Below are 15845 nucleotides of genomic sequence, written 5' to 3'. Positions count from 1 at the left end.
TGGAGTTCATTTTTATGGTTTTGGAAAAATAACTTACTCTCCTCTGGAGTTCCCTTGTTTGGTTAAGGATTAAGGTGGCTAATGTAAAATATTTATATTTTATATGATACTTCTTGGATTGGCTATTATGGCCACAATTATAAAATGCTATAACCAATTTACAAATACTAACACTAGTTTGACTAAAATTCCATGCATCGTTTAAATATATTTGATTTGAAAATCACATGATTCTCTCTCTCACGCGCGCACACACAATCCCATAATCTAATTTGGATTATTTTTTTATTAAATCAAATATTTTACAAAACGAACTCATATCTACTACTAATTTATTTGAAATATACATATAAATTCTCAAAAATCAAATTGAATAATTTTATCCATTTTTTTCTTTCAAAAATGTATAAAAAGAAAAGAAATATCTTCCACTTTATTCTTGAGAAAGAGTTATAAGCCCACTTATAATGAATTGATTGTGATAGATATAATATGTAATATAGTCATTTAAATCAAATATCTACTTTTAAAAATCATCCACGCCATAAACAACACGAGAAAATAGAGAGAAGAAGCCTTAAAATTTAGTAATACAATTAAGTTTTAGTTATTAAATGATTATTTCAAAGTCATGATTGTTACAAAAATCAACTACTAATATATCTCAATAGAGTATACCAATGTGAATTTATACTTTTTCATGAGTATTCATAGGGTTTTGTTAGCTTCTCTCACAAAACAATAATAAATCCAAAAATAAATAAATAAATTAAATATTCCAAGTTAGGAATTTGTGCCTAACTCTTGGGTTGTTCCTCTAAGATAGGAGTTAGTTTAGGTAACTCCTATATTGGTGTGTGTCTGGTGAGAAATTATCTCAACCAAAGGAGAAATTATCTCAACCAAAAGTGTCTAAGATAGCACGCACTATCTTGAGAACACTATCTCTCATCTATTTATTTGTAACACTATATTCAATTATTTTTTGTATGAATGAGAGATAATACATGAGGAAGCATGAAGCTTCAGCCTTTTTCTGCCAATATTGTGTGTCTGGTTTTTATATGTGTTTTTCTGTAATCTGTTTGAGTTAATTTCATTTTTCAATATGTGGTATCAGAGTAGGTTGATAATCAAGCATGTCAAATAAGCTTGGTGCAGGTTGATAATCAAGCATGTCAAATAAGCTTGGTGTGGTAATGAGAATCATTGGTGTTATATGATCGCTGAATAAGCCACAGATGTTGCTTCTGCGCGTCAAGAGAGAACGACTGTAAAGGTGGGGTGTTCAAACGCTGAGAGCCTGCGTGTGAAGAGCAGGTCAATGTAGATATTCAAGCAACATTGTTTTCATCCCATTTGTTTTTCTACGATTTCTCTGCATATTTTCTACGGTAATATTCAATTTATTAATTCCTGTCAGTGTATTATCAATTGATTATCGTAGAAAACCAGAATGGTTTTTTTTGGAAGCAGAAGTCGCTGGAAATCTGAAGTTGCGCTCCGGGAAAGCAAAGTTTACTCAGAATTGCATCAAAATTAGGGCATCATTGCAAAGAAGGCATAGCTCTTGCTATAAACAGTGGCCTATTGGGTAACCTCTTTCATTCAAATGCTCTGCAATTTACCGATGGAGCTTTATCTTCAGAATGCGCAAGTGTTAGTGTTTCTGCCGAAAATGAAGGCCATAGAAACACTTTGTCAATGAATTCTGTGAAGATAAATAAGAAAGTTGGAGGACGTGTTTCAAGGAGTCAACACTATGGATTATGCGTAGAACTCAACAATGTGTGAAGGACCTGCATGAAGCAACCAACCAACAGAAGCGCAAATACTTGTGTGGTACATCCAAAAACCGACTGGAGAACTTCGTAAGTCTAAGCTTATTTTTCTACTGAAATTTCCTTTGCATTCATTTATGCCAAGTATTTGCCATATCCTTTTTTCCACTCACTTATTAAAGGGACTCACATAGATAAATTCAAGGGAGTGGGAAAGTAAAGTGAATAAAACACATTTAGAGAATTTTCTAATGTTAGATGAGTCAAAAACTTAAATTGAAGTTGAATTTCAAAAGTCAAAGTGAAGGTTGAGTGAAAGTTAAGCGGAGCTGAAATTGAAATTGAAAAGTGTATTTTTTAATTATAGTGTTTTTGGGGAGAGATAAGGAATGGATAAAATAATTTTTATTTGGGAGTCATAAGGGTGAATAAGGTTGATGATTTGTGGAATGGTAAGGTGAATTTCATTTAGTCATATTTGAAGTCATAAGAGGCACTTTTTGAAGACAAGTTGCTTCAAGCATTTGTGAGCTTGACATTCTCATTGCTTGAGAAATTGAAGATTATGTAATCTAAAGTTTAATAAAAAAATCATTTTTGTGGTGATTGTGTCCTAGATCCGCCCGAAATTGAATAAGGGGATCTTAGGTACACGAAGAGTGTGTTGATGATGGTGCATGCTTCATGTTGTTGCTTTTTTATTTGTGTCTAGTTTTGACACATAAATGATCGCATTTACCACACACATAAAGTTCAATGCAAGTAAGCACAACACATGTAATGAAATAGCTGCAAGGAAGGATAATTAAGCTCCACACATACAACAACTCATCAAAGTTTTCAACATCGGCATTCTACCTCAACAAACAAATTCACTCAATACAATCAAGTTCATGAATCTGCAAACTCCAGTATTTCAAAGCAAAGTCTACATCACTACATTCAAGTTAATGAATCTGTAAACTTCAATGTTTCAGCGCACAGTCTACATCAACATTGTTGAACTTGTAATCAAACTCAAATCACATTGAATTGTAAGGGTGCATTCTCGGTTGAAACCGACACCCAAGTCTTGAATTGAGTCAAATTGCATTCATTGTCGTGAATCATTGAAATCATTGTAAGCTTTTTTGGGTGCATTTTCGACAGTGTTCGACACCCTTCCTTTAAAGCACAATCAAGTGAGTCCATGAGTTTTAACTCCAAATGAAACAAACAACAAGTTCACATCTCCTGCAAGCGAGCGTGAGTATTCATTCAAGCAATTTGTGTCAAAATAGTACACAGTTCAAACCTTCAAGCGAGCCAGAGTGAAGTTCATTACAGCAACGATCAAAGCAACCAAGCAAGTTCAACTCTAACACCAATCAAGCAAGTTGAGATCGACATCAAGCGAGCGTGGCTATTCATTCAAGTGAGCATTTATGCAAACACGATCATCATCGAGCGAGCATGAATTCCAGAGTTTAAGCAAGAAAGTTCTACAACTCTAGCAAGTGTTCCCAGCAAGTACAATAAGCAACAAATCAAGCGAGCATGCCATTCAAGTCCCATAGCAAGCGAGCCTGTCATCCAAGTAACAAAATCAAGTGAAATAGTTCACAGCACGACATCTACGACAAGAGAGCCTGAGTTTAAGTGAGCAAGTTCTGATGGCGCAACATATTCAGTTGTTAAACATTCTTCATAGTTTGATCATCTCTAGTGATGAAGACATGGTGCACATCAGCAAAGAAACTCTTGCTGATCTTTCACGGCATCTACAACAAACATATGAAACCATTGAGTTTCTTCAATTAGATTCACAACTACAAAGAGATGAGCTGCAACAAAAGAGTGCTTCTTCCAAGTCATTCAACCATACAGATGAAGATAATAATGTTGATTCCAAATCACTCATCCAAACAACTTCAAGTGTCGAAGTTGTTCATGATCAAATTCAAATTTATTCCAAACCCATCATCAAGCCCTGGGAAGAGATTCAAAATAACAAGAATCGACGAGGCTTAGGATATGTCACTGATGAAATCAACTTACATATCCCAAATTATTCCAAGCCAATTAAGTTTGTGAGTGCAGGATTTCTTGAACAACACACCTCAGTAGGTTCTGAGAAAGTTGAAGACAAACAGAATTGCACGCAACCTGAAGTTGAAGTCCAACAGAAATGTTCTCATTGTCAAAGAACCAGTCATATGGAAGATCAATGTTTTGATCTCCATCCTTGTTGCCATTGTGGCAAGCCCAATCATTCCTCAGAAAAATGTAGCAACCAACCAAAATCAGCCAGATTGAAGATACATTATGAATGGATCGATCCTTGGGAATGGTCATCCATAGTCAAACGATTATCTCAGTTCTACAACCGACTACAATCACACATAGTGCAGCCAGCAGTGAATCGATGATGGTACTCTCATGCAGTTGAATGAGGGAGTACGACAGTGAAACTCTCATACACCTGAAGGGGGGGAGTTCAAATATATTTTGGATAAGATTGTCTCTCCTTTCAGCAGACAAAGGGGGGAAAATGTCAATGAAATTGACAAGTGGCTGTCAGACTGAAAGTCTCGACAACATCAGTGAAGTAGCCAGTGGGCATCTTCATCAGCCAGTGGGCATTTGTCATCAGCAGTGAGCGTCAGCAAATTCGCCAGTGGGCGATCGACAGCCAAAGCAGTAGTGAGCAGCTTTCATCATAGAAAAAGCAACATTGAGTTGTTTTTTGACATCTTCAGCCAGTGGGCGATCATCATCAGCAAATACGCCAGTGGGCGTTCATCAAAATTGTGTCAGTGGACACCGGATGCTATTTTCAAACAAAGGACAGTTGGATCCTTTTGCGGCTTGGCACGTGATGGAGTTTTCAAGCGACATTCAGAGATGAATCAAGCATGCAGTTGATTCATGTTCTCTTCATATTTGAGTTTCTTCAGCATCCATATTTGGCGGTTTTTTCAGGCAATGTTTTTGAGGATCAACATGAGAACTTGGAAGATGATTCCTCATTCTTATTTTGGATTTATCATTGAAGGGGGGAATGTTAGCCTCTCTCACAAAACAATAATAAATCCAAAAATAAATAAATTAATTAAATATTCCAAGTTAGGAATTTGTGCCTAACTCTTGGGTTGTTCCTCTAAGATAGGAGTTAGTTTAGGTAACTCCTATATTGGTGTGTGTCTGGTGAGAAATTATCTCAACCAAAGGAGAAATTATCTCAACCAAAAGTGTCTAAGATAGCATGCACTATCTTGAGAACACTATCTCTCATCTATTTATTTGTAACACTATATTCAATTATTTTTTGTATGAATGAGAGATAATACATGAGGAAGCATGAAGCTTCAGCCTTTTTCCGCCAATATTGTGTGTCTGGTTTTTATGTGTGATTTATATATTTGTCTAAGTTAATCTCATTTTCAATAGGTTTATACTAACTACTCATTATTATTATAATATTTTCCTTCAAAAATGTTATTATAGAGAAAACATTTGTTGTGGGGAAAAATTCTAAGGTAACCTCTAACTGTTTTGGGATTGAAGTTGGCCCCTCAATCCGAAGGGGGTCTCTCCTCAAACTTAACTACCTTAGGTCACAATGGTAGTAGCCATGTTAAACACTCTATGGCCAGATTAATGTAAAAGTTGCTAATGCTGGTTGGAGTATGGGAAAAAAGAAACACCATTGGTCGATGGAGTCATAGTGAAATTAATGAAATCTTCAAACTATACAAGGAAAACCTATCACAGAGGCATGGTAGTCCATCATTTCTAGACTTCACAATTTATAGATATGAAAGAAGAAAAGGTAACATTCAAGGCTTAAAACAAATCATCTCAGGATGAATTTTGCATGAGCCTATCATACTGAATACATTGATTGCCAACATCAAATATATAAATCATGAACCATGAATTATATATCAATGACATCCCATTCTAATACAGAAGAGAACACGTAATGTAGAGGTTGAAAGATTAACAACACTATTTTGTCAAGATGTAGAGGATGAAATATCTTACATCATCATTCCCACACCTCTGGCCCCTGCTCCTCCCAATTCTCTCCTATATCACATTCCCCCTCTTCTCCTAAAAAATTCCTTATCACCCTCTCATGCTCCATCCCTATGAATTTTATTACGCTTACCCCCCTTTTGAACCCCTCCCTTCTTTGACTCAATCCTTGATTAACCCAGCTCTACCCCTAATAATAATATTAAGTATTATTAAGTAATATTGCTTATATAATCTAGTAACATGATTTGATATTAGGTATAGTTAAGATTCATATTAAAATATATTATCAATAAACTAATAACATAGGCTTAAAAAAATAAAAAATCAAAATATTAGTAAAGCAATATATTAACATTGATCTTCAATAAATAGAAATCAAAACAAATTATAATTTAATTAAAATGAAATTTATTAAAGAAGTATGAAAAAAAAAAATTATTACAAAAAATTGAAAACATAAATTTAGTAATGAATTTAATAATATCAAGATTTATATTAATTGAGTATAATATAGCTTATATCAAAATATATTAGCAATCAATTAAAGAATTAATTTATAAAAATCATTATTAAAATAAAATAGAATATCATAAGAAGATATATAAATAAATAATTTATTAATTAAATGACAAAATAATAAAAATTGAATTGAAATAAAAATTATGTTTAAACAAAAAAATTGATTATTCACCTTGAGCTAGTCGACTCCCTGCCTTGACATCATACCAGATCATATTTATAACTCTCAGTTCTCTTCTTTGTAGAATGAGTCTTGTTCTAGACTCGAAACGTAGACAATATAAAAATGCAGAATGTGGAATATCCGAGCCCAGAATCTCAAAAACCACACCACAGAAATCTACAAACCATTAAATATATGATTATTTAAGATGAAAATAGTAAATTAACATCATCAAAGTTTGCATATCAATTATATCTTACTTTTTTTATTTCGTATTAATTATATAAACTTTGAGTTTGTATAAACATTTTAGAAATTTAACTTTGATTTACAAATTTTAATTTAAAATATAAGTTTTGTACTCCATATTAATTATATGAATATAAATTTTAAATTTATATCATGTAAACATAATAAAGTAGTTTGATTAAAATTAATTTTTGAATTTTAATTTTATATAATATAATAATTGATTGAAATTATTTTAAGTATTTATGTTTTTTTATTATATTCTTATCTTCCCAAACATATAATTAATTAAAAATATAAATTTTATAAATTTTCATATTTACTATATACCTCAGATGGGGGTGGAGGCACAAAGTTATGTTAGGGAAGGGAGGACAGGAGGAGGGCCTTATCTCTCCCTCATAATTGCATCATCACATATGTGTCATTTCAGCGGCATGAAAATGATTATGAGAGGAAGCTTTCAGGTCTTGGGATTTTTTTTATGTGTGGGTTGGTAATGTTGATCTCGGCATTTGCAAGTCTGGTTATGGGTGTGAGCGAGGGTGGTGAAGAAACTGAATTAAATGCATATGTCACCAACCTGTGCATGCTCCTTAGGGCATGGTTTCCAGTGGTGGCGAACTCTATGTGCAAGCGGGGATTCATTTATGGTGTTGTTGGAGGATAGAAGTGCCAAGCCTAGGACCCTGAAGAGGTAGATAGTTGATGTTGGCTTCGATGCTGGGAAGGCTCATTCTCAATGAGGTTAAAATTGGATTCGAAGGATGATGGGGTGATTATAAGCAGTATTTTTGCAGTGGTTACCCTGGTATTCTCCCTCGACCCCTTAAGTGGGTTATCCTGTGCTTTTCTTGATTCAAGACAAAGTTTCGTGTTTTCAAGATATATTTGTATCTCAACATTTTCATTTCTTATTGTTGAAAACCTTGTATTTCGTGGCTATAAGTCCAATTTGGCTAGTAATTGTGGGTTTAAATACTATGCATGGCTTTTGTGGTCTGAAATTGGGTAATCAGCAACTTTTCTGAACATTTGTGGCCTTTTAGCTGAAGGTGGGGATAGAGGCAAATGGTATTGTGGGTGTGGATAGCCCAACGATTTTAATTTGTTATATTATGGTCTTTGTGCATATGTTTTGAACCTGATTTGTCAATTTGTAGCATTTGAAGGTAAGTTCACTCTTAAGTCGAAATGAAATAGGTATTTTGACCCTTATGTTGAGTTTCCGATGAGATGTTTACACTTTGGGGTTTAGGGGCTACTAGTGCTATCATAGGTGAGTCTCATAAATTTGGCAAGAGATGAGGTTGTTGAGGGGTGGAGAATATTGCTTTATTGTGAAAGCAGTACAGTAACCAAGGGAGGTTACTCTTGGTAGGGGTCGCTTTGGCTATGAGAGGCCTTGTTTTGGCCTTGCGGGAGAAGTATTGCAGAGTACTAAGGTATGGTGTGTTGAGAAATCTAAAGGGTTGCAACTAAGATGATTTCTCTTAAACTTGATAATTGTTCGTGATGTATTTTTTTTGTTTTTTTTAGATTCTTCTCTTATTATTAGTTTTTCTTATCATCAAACAACTACCAAAACAACAAGATCAGCAATACATAAGAACATAGGATGTAGGTTGCAAGCCATTGCCAAAACCTCTCCACTTGAGAGGAAAACCCACAAATCTCTTCTCTTCTTGTAGATTCTTCAAATGGCGAATTTCAAGATCTATGGCCCAAGACCAATACCCTTCCAATACTAAGTATGACCTTCTTGATAATGTCCTTCCTCTATCCAAGTCAAAACTCAGTCAAATCTCTTCCATCTACACAACTACGACCCCCAGATACAAAATTTTTGCCTCCATTGTAGGTCTAAAATTTACGGCCCTTGCAATAGTTATTGCTTGCATACTTGTGAGAAATTTTAGGGCATCCTAGGATTCCTTTGACCTTTGCTTGGGTTCCTCCTTTCAGGGCTTGTATGTGATCTAATAGACCTTCCTTCGACCTTCTTTCTACAATTTCCTCAACTTTGATATTGTAGCATCAAAACCCTAGCCATCCTTCTTCGCACGTGTGAGAAAGATAGTGAGAAATAACCCAAACCTTCGTCCTTCATCCTTATTCCTTCTTCGCTAGCCTTCTTCTACTTCTCCTTCTCTTAGATGATGCGAAGTGAGTGTTTTCATAGGAGGTTGAGTTCCCTCCTATATATAGGCTTCCAAGGAGGACAACGCGCCCTAATGAGGCTGAATTCTTAGTTGTCAAGCTGACTTATCCTTGGAGGGTATTTCAACACTTTTAAATACAAAAATAATTCTTTTGGCATGTTACAATGTGCCCAATGGGTTATTCTTCATATGAAAATGACTCTTTTTACTTCTTGACCCTATGACAAACCCTAGAAGCACTCAGTGGGTGCTTGAACTCTAAATAAAAATACCTTGAGCATGAAACCCATGCTACAAAAATAACAATAATAAATTTTATTTCTTTTTACAATTTACAAGAATAAAAAATACATTTCATATTTATGAATACCGAACCTAGTTACACATTGTAACACTCCCTCTTCACTATGGGGCTATTCATAATGGTACATGGACATTCTCAAACTGAAGAGATCTCATAAGAAGAGTCAGATTGGTAAGCCATCTCATAAGCTATCATTTCAACTTATCTCTTTGGATCATACCAACCAACATTGTCACATGGCAAGGCCTTGACTAACAGCTCTATCTCTCCATAAGATCATATCATAATGCTGGGAAGACTAATGACTAATAGAAATCATCATCATTTTCTCTCAAGGCACATACACCACCCAGGTGTTCACAAGGCATGTCCTTTTAGGAAAATTTCTATCTTGGAATAACACATCCTCAAGGAATTTCCTCTTTGACTACTCTTACCTCTTGGATTCCCTACCTCATCCTCAAAGAGTATCAGAAACCAAATGCTTACCCAATCCTCCATTCTTTCTTCACAAAGTGAAGACAAGAATGATGTGTCTATCTCTCCCTCTCAATTAGGGAGGATATATCAACCAAGCCAAGCTTGTCTCTCAAATACATAAGATTCTTATTAGGAAGATATTTTGTCAAGATGCCATCTACCTACTCATTGGTGGAGATACATTGTAGTTGCAACACTCCATCTTGCACCATCTTTCGTATGTATTGATACTTGTTATTTATGTGCTTTGTCTTTCCATGGAACACTAGGTCTTCAGAAAACCTTATGTAGTTGGTTTTTTCACAATGTATCACCATATGGTCCATCGGTCCTTCAAACAAGTCGAGCAGCAACTTCCTCAACTATAAAACTTCTTTGCTTACTTCACAGGATGCAATATATTTAGCCCCAGCACTACTCAAAGCAATCGATTATTGCTTTCTTCTCATCAAGGATATTATGGAGGATCCCAAACTAAAACATCCTCCAGTAGTGCTTCTCCCATCCATTTCACTACCTCCCTTGTCATAATATGTATATCCAATCAAGTGGACATCATTATTTCTGTCATACTCTAGGAAAGATTGGATTGTTCCTTTCAGAGATATCATTATATGCTTGGTTTCTATCCAATGTTCATGCTTAGGCTCTACCTAGAACTGACTGATAATATTCACTACAAAACAAATGTTTGGTCGAGTATTTACCAAATACATCAGAGAGTCAACCAATTTCCTATACCTTGTCGGATCCACATGGCTTGAATCGAAAATTATTAGCTTCTTCAAGTTTGTGACCATAAGTGTTGTCATAGGTTTGAAATCCGTCATGTTAAACTTTTTCAACACCTCAATTACATATTTACCTTGACCTAGATATATCTCATCAGGTCCTTGTCACACTTCCAACACCAAATAATAGTGCATCAGCCCTAGATCCTTCATATCGAATTATACTACTTGTTGCTTCTTGCACTCTTGAATACGACCTTCCATTCCTATCATGAGAAGATCATCCACATATATAATAATTATTACCGGCTCATCCTTCACAACCTTGATATAGAGATTTAGATTAGCATAACTATTTGAGAAGCCCAATATTTCCAGATATTTGTCCATTCTAGCATACCAAGCCCTTAGAGCTTGATTAAGTGCATAAAGTATCTTATTCAGCCTACAAACATGAGTCTCTTTATCATTCACTTGAAATCCAAAGGGTTGATCTAGATAGACTTCTTCATCACTAGTACCATTCAATAATGTTGTCTTGACATCCATTTGATGGATGTTCCATCCCATTGCTGCTACCAAAGAGACCAACAAATGTATAGTTGTATACCTTGAAGTTCATGCAAATATCTCTTCATAATTGATGCCTTCTTGTTGGGAGAAACCCCTAGCCACAAATATTGCTTTATATTCATCAATACTTCCATCTGGTGCATGTTTAATCTTGTAGAGCCACTTGGAAGTTACCAAAAAAATGTCTTCAGGCCTAGGAATAATTTCCCAAACTCCATTTTTCATTATTGATTGATGTTCTCAATTCATGTAATATTTCCATTCTTGATGTTTGATAGCCTCTTCAAAGGTGGATGGTTTTTCTTCAATTAAATTTGTCATATAGGCTACATACTGTGAATATATTTTAGGCTTCTTACTTTCCCTAAATGTACCCTTGCTTTCTCCATGTACCTCCACATCTAGAAGAGTAGACTTTAACTAATTAGGTCTCTTTCTACTCTCGTGGATGATGACTTATTGCACAAGTTCATTGGGACCTAATTCTTCATGATTTGAATCCTCTTCCTCCCTAGTGCATTCTTCTTCAAATATTGGAAGTTATTCATCATTAGAGTCAAGTGAGAGGTCCTTAGAATTCTTGAATGTAATACTTTCATCAAAGATCACATCTCGACTTACTTTTATTTTGTTCCCTTCCTTTATGTAGATCCTATATGCCTTTGAAGTGATACTATAGCTAACAAAAATTCCCTTCATGCTTGTAGGATCCAACTTCTTTCTCTTATCTTTCGGAATGTGAATATAGACAGGAAAACCAAATATTTGGATATGGTCTATGCTTAGTTTCTTCCAAGTGAATTCTACCTCAGGAGTCATGTTGTATAGTGATCTATGAGGACTTGTATTTTGAACATACACATTAGTTTTTGTTGCTTCACCCTGTTAGCCTTTCTGGCAAAAGGCCCAAAAATGGATCCATTAATGCTCTTGAAATCTTCAATTTTTGCTCAAAGATCGTCCAATGATCAAAATCAAATTAAAGGAAAGCCCTTGGAAGGGCGGAAATACACTATCGGGAGGCAAAAATGCTTGAAAACCTTGAAAAAACCACAACCGCAGTCTTAAATAGAGGAATGAATAGCCGCCATTAGATATGGCCTATCAACGGCCCAGATCTAGGCGGCTAATCGGAATCGGCTGAGAAGAAGGGACAGTTTAAAATTGGGCGCATGACACTGCCGATCAGTGATCGCCGATGATCGGATCGGCAGGGAGCATATGTTATTTTATATAAAGGCCTGGGGAGCGAGCGACGCATGATTGAAATTTATCGCATCGCTAATATCACATCGGCAATATACCACGGGCGGGGCCTATGCACATACATATGGGTGACCTGATGAGTCAGACCCGACGACGTTATAATTGGGAATTCATAAATTTTGAGATCCGCGCCCAAATAATTTTCAATGTTTTTTGTGTATTTTCGTTGTTTCAATGAAATGCGAAGGGACATTTGGCGAGTGTCGATTACAATGAAGCCTGGACCCAAAAGGGTCTGGGAAGAGGAACATATGATATCTGAAGTCCGTCAAAGCTATTTTTTCATGCATTTTTCAGTATTTTCACATATTTCATTATATAAGGGAAATACACAGGCTAGGCCAAATGCTACTTGTGATGGCGATGAGGGCGGACCTGATGGATAATTAAACCATATTTTAAGACTTTTGAAGTCCAAAATACACAGAAAGGGCGGGATTTTTACAGTATTGATGAGTTTTCTGTTCATAACAGAACGCAATCACTATCCGCATTAAAGGGATTTCATAGGCCCAAAGAGCCATTCCACCATAAAACAGAGCCCGGAAAGGGAAAGAAAAGGGCCACAGCACGCTGCAGCTTGAAACAGAAAGATTTGGGAGCACAGACAGTGCAACAGCCATCATGGAGCATCTCTGGCATAGGAGAACGCCCAGATAGTGCAACAAGCTACCAAAAATATTTGAAAACGGTTACTTTGCTGTCAGAAGCAGAAAACTCCAATCCCATGCTTTCCTAGAGGGCATCAAATCAGTTAACAATGAAAATCAGAGAGATTAGGACTGTGATCCTCTTAGAGCTCAGGATCATTGTAAAGAGCTATAAATATCTGAAAGAAAAATGTAATAAGGGTTCAACTTCTGGAGATTATTCCTCCTTTGTTTTTCCAAGCTTCTCATCTTCATTCTAGCAATATAAGCTTCTTTTGTTGTTACATGTTCAAATCCATTTTATTTTCTATTCTATGCTTGCACATGAATAGGTTATTCATGTTTTCTACTGTGTCTAATGCCAGATAACTGTCATCTTATCTCTACATTGATAAACTAGATTTGGAAGTTTCATTTGCTTCCTATAGCTGGCCATTCATATATGTTTATGTATGCATCTACTGGTACAGTCAGTATTTTCCATCTTTCCATTGAATCTATAAACTATTGAGCATTAGTAGTCTAAAGCCTTGTACTATTGAGGGTGTTCATGCATGTCTTGAGTAAGAATAGAGATGAAATGATTATCTGACTTGATCCAAACCATCATTCATTCCAATAGTTCAGAGAACAATATTGAAGATTATATGTTACTAGGCATCTCCGATCTGCAACCTAGGAGAGTTTCCTGGAGTGATAACATAATTGGTGCTGTTGCCGGGGATAGGAAACTGAAGCTCAGCTTCCCTGGGAAACGACACAGATCCATCTTTGATGATAGACAAAGTCTGGGTACGTTTTTGGTTGTAATCATCTATCTGGAAACTCTACTGGAGGTCGAACCTCTTGGCGACTCCACTTCATAGTTCTGGCTCAGTTTGTGAGGCATACTTAAAGAAATCCTCAGAAGCTACAAGCTGACCCAGTACCTGACCCTAAAAAAAATTATCAAAGAGAGAAAGGTTTTGTAGAAAGGAGCATCACGTTCTAGTAAACCTAAACAATCTCCTATATCTCTTCAAGAAAGGCCTGTAATAGAACAAATACATGTTGAGAGTATAGCATCTAACACTAGCAGTGAAGAAAAACTATCAGAGATTCATAAAGCTCCTTATTCTTTAGGTTCTCCTTTTGTTGTAAGCCCAAAGGAAACCTCACCTCCTACCCATCATACTCCTTTAGTCTTATCAATCACTCCTCAGCCCTCTATCATTCAGACTGCCAGTACTCTTTTACCCACCACAGCTATGGCAAGTCCACAAGCACCTACCAAAATGGAAAGAATCATAGCTGCTAGGTATGGACCTCTAATACTGCCCACTCCTTTGAATGCCATGCCTACTGGAGAATATCAGAAATATAGGCCTAAGTTCACTGGGACTGAAGGTGTTACTGCTGAAGAACATCTTGAGTCATTCTATAGCTATGCTGATAATCTGGACATTAGTGAAGATGATGTGTGGATGAGAGTCTTTGTCCAAAGCCTAGATGGAGAGGCTAGAAAATGGTTCAGAGAACTAACCCCAAGATCTATAGCAGATATTGAAGCTTTAGATGATGCATTCCTAAAGCATTGGGGGGATAAGAAGGATCTCCTCTACTACCACACTGAGTTTGGTAACTTAAAGAGGGAAAATGGTGAGTTGTTGTCTGATTTTAATAAGAGGTTTAACCATATGTACAGCAAGATACCAGCTGAAGTAAAACCCACTACTACCTCTGCTAAACTCACCTATGCCAGTGCTTTTGATTCTGACTTCTGCCTACTGTTGAGAGAGAGGCGATGTGCTACTTTGGCTGACATGTAGGATGCAGCCTTGGAAGTGGAATCAAACATCATGGCTATAGAGAAGCTCAAGGGAAATGTTGATAGAAGAAGACATAGGGGCGAGTCTTCGTCCTCTTCTAATCCTAATATCGATAAAATGACCAAAATGATCGAGTCATTAGCCTCTGAAATCTCCAAATTGAAGGTTGCGCCTAATACCTTTTCTCCTAGAAATCCAAATCCAATTCCATATAGAAGAACTAATGAGTAGTTGTAGATTTTGCAAAGAAACAAAGATGCTAATGAAGACCAAAGGGTGAAGGCTCCTTTTCAAAATGTAGTCATGGAAGAAGAGCAGTTTGAAGAAGATGATGAGATCCATTGTCTAGAAGACAAAGGCAATGCTTCCTTTTTGACCTCAGCTACCTATGAAAAGTCATTATGCAATGACTAGATCAGCCAAGAATGGGATGGTAAAGCTATTCTACAAACTGTAGATCAGCAAAGATATAATTTTAGGTCAAAGATAAATAATGCCAAGGAAACTCCTGTTCAAAGAGTTTTTGTCCCTGCAGTACAGCAAGCTAATAAGCAAAAACAACCAACAGTTGATGCCATCGTCCTTAAGGCTTGAGCTCATGAGGTAAGAGGCCTTGACAAGTTTCCTTCTCCTTTTAGTTTTCAATCAGAAATCCAGAAGCTAAGAATACCTATGCCTTTGATTGAACTAGTGAAGAATGAGTCCTTCAAAAGATCCATCCTCGAGGTTCTTGAGCCTAAAGCCATTCAAGCCTCCACTGACTATGTAAATCTGCAAGATGACAAGCCAGTTGTTATTCTTAGCCCAATGATTGAAAAGTGTGAAGACAGCTCCCCATAATTCTATGTCTCTCTGACTATTCATGAAAAAATCCTTCACAATTGCCTTCTGGACACTGGAGCTAGCCATAATCTAATGCCCAGGGCTATCATGGATGAGTTGGGTCTTGACATCACCAAGCCTTATCATGACCTATTCTCTTTTGAATCTAGAAAAGTGAAGTGTCTAGGATTATTCAAGGACCTAGCCATCACTTTGTCTCAGCTGCCTATGAAAATCATGATGATGGATATTGTGGTAGTAGATGTACCTCCCAAGTTTGGCATGTTAATTTCCAAAGGTTGGATCAAGAGACT

Source organism: Pinus tabuliformis, chromosome 3_1, assembly GCF_031772625.1.
Source record: "Pinus tabuliformis cultivar Carrire ecotype Pingquan chromosome 3_1, CPIR1, whole genome shotgun sequence".
Classification (NCBI taxonomy): domain Eukaryota; kingdom Viridiplantae; phylum Streptophyta; class Pinopsida; order Pinales; family Pinaceae; genus Pinus; species Pinus tabuliformis.
Note: the sequence above shows the minus strand (reverse complement) of the source record.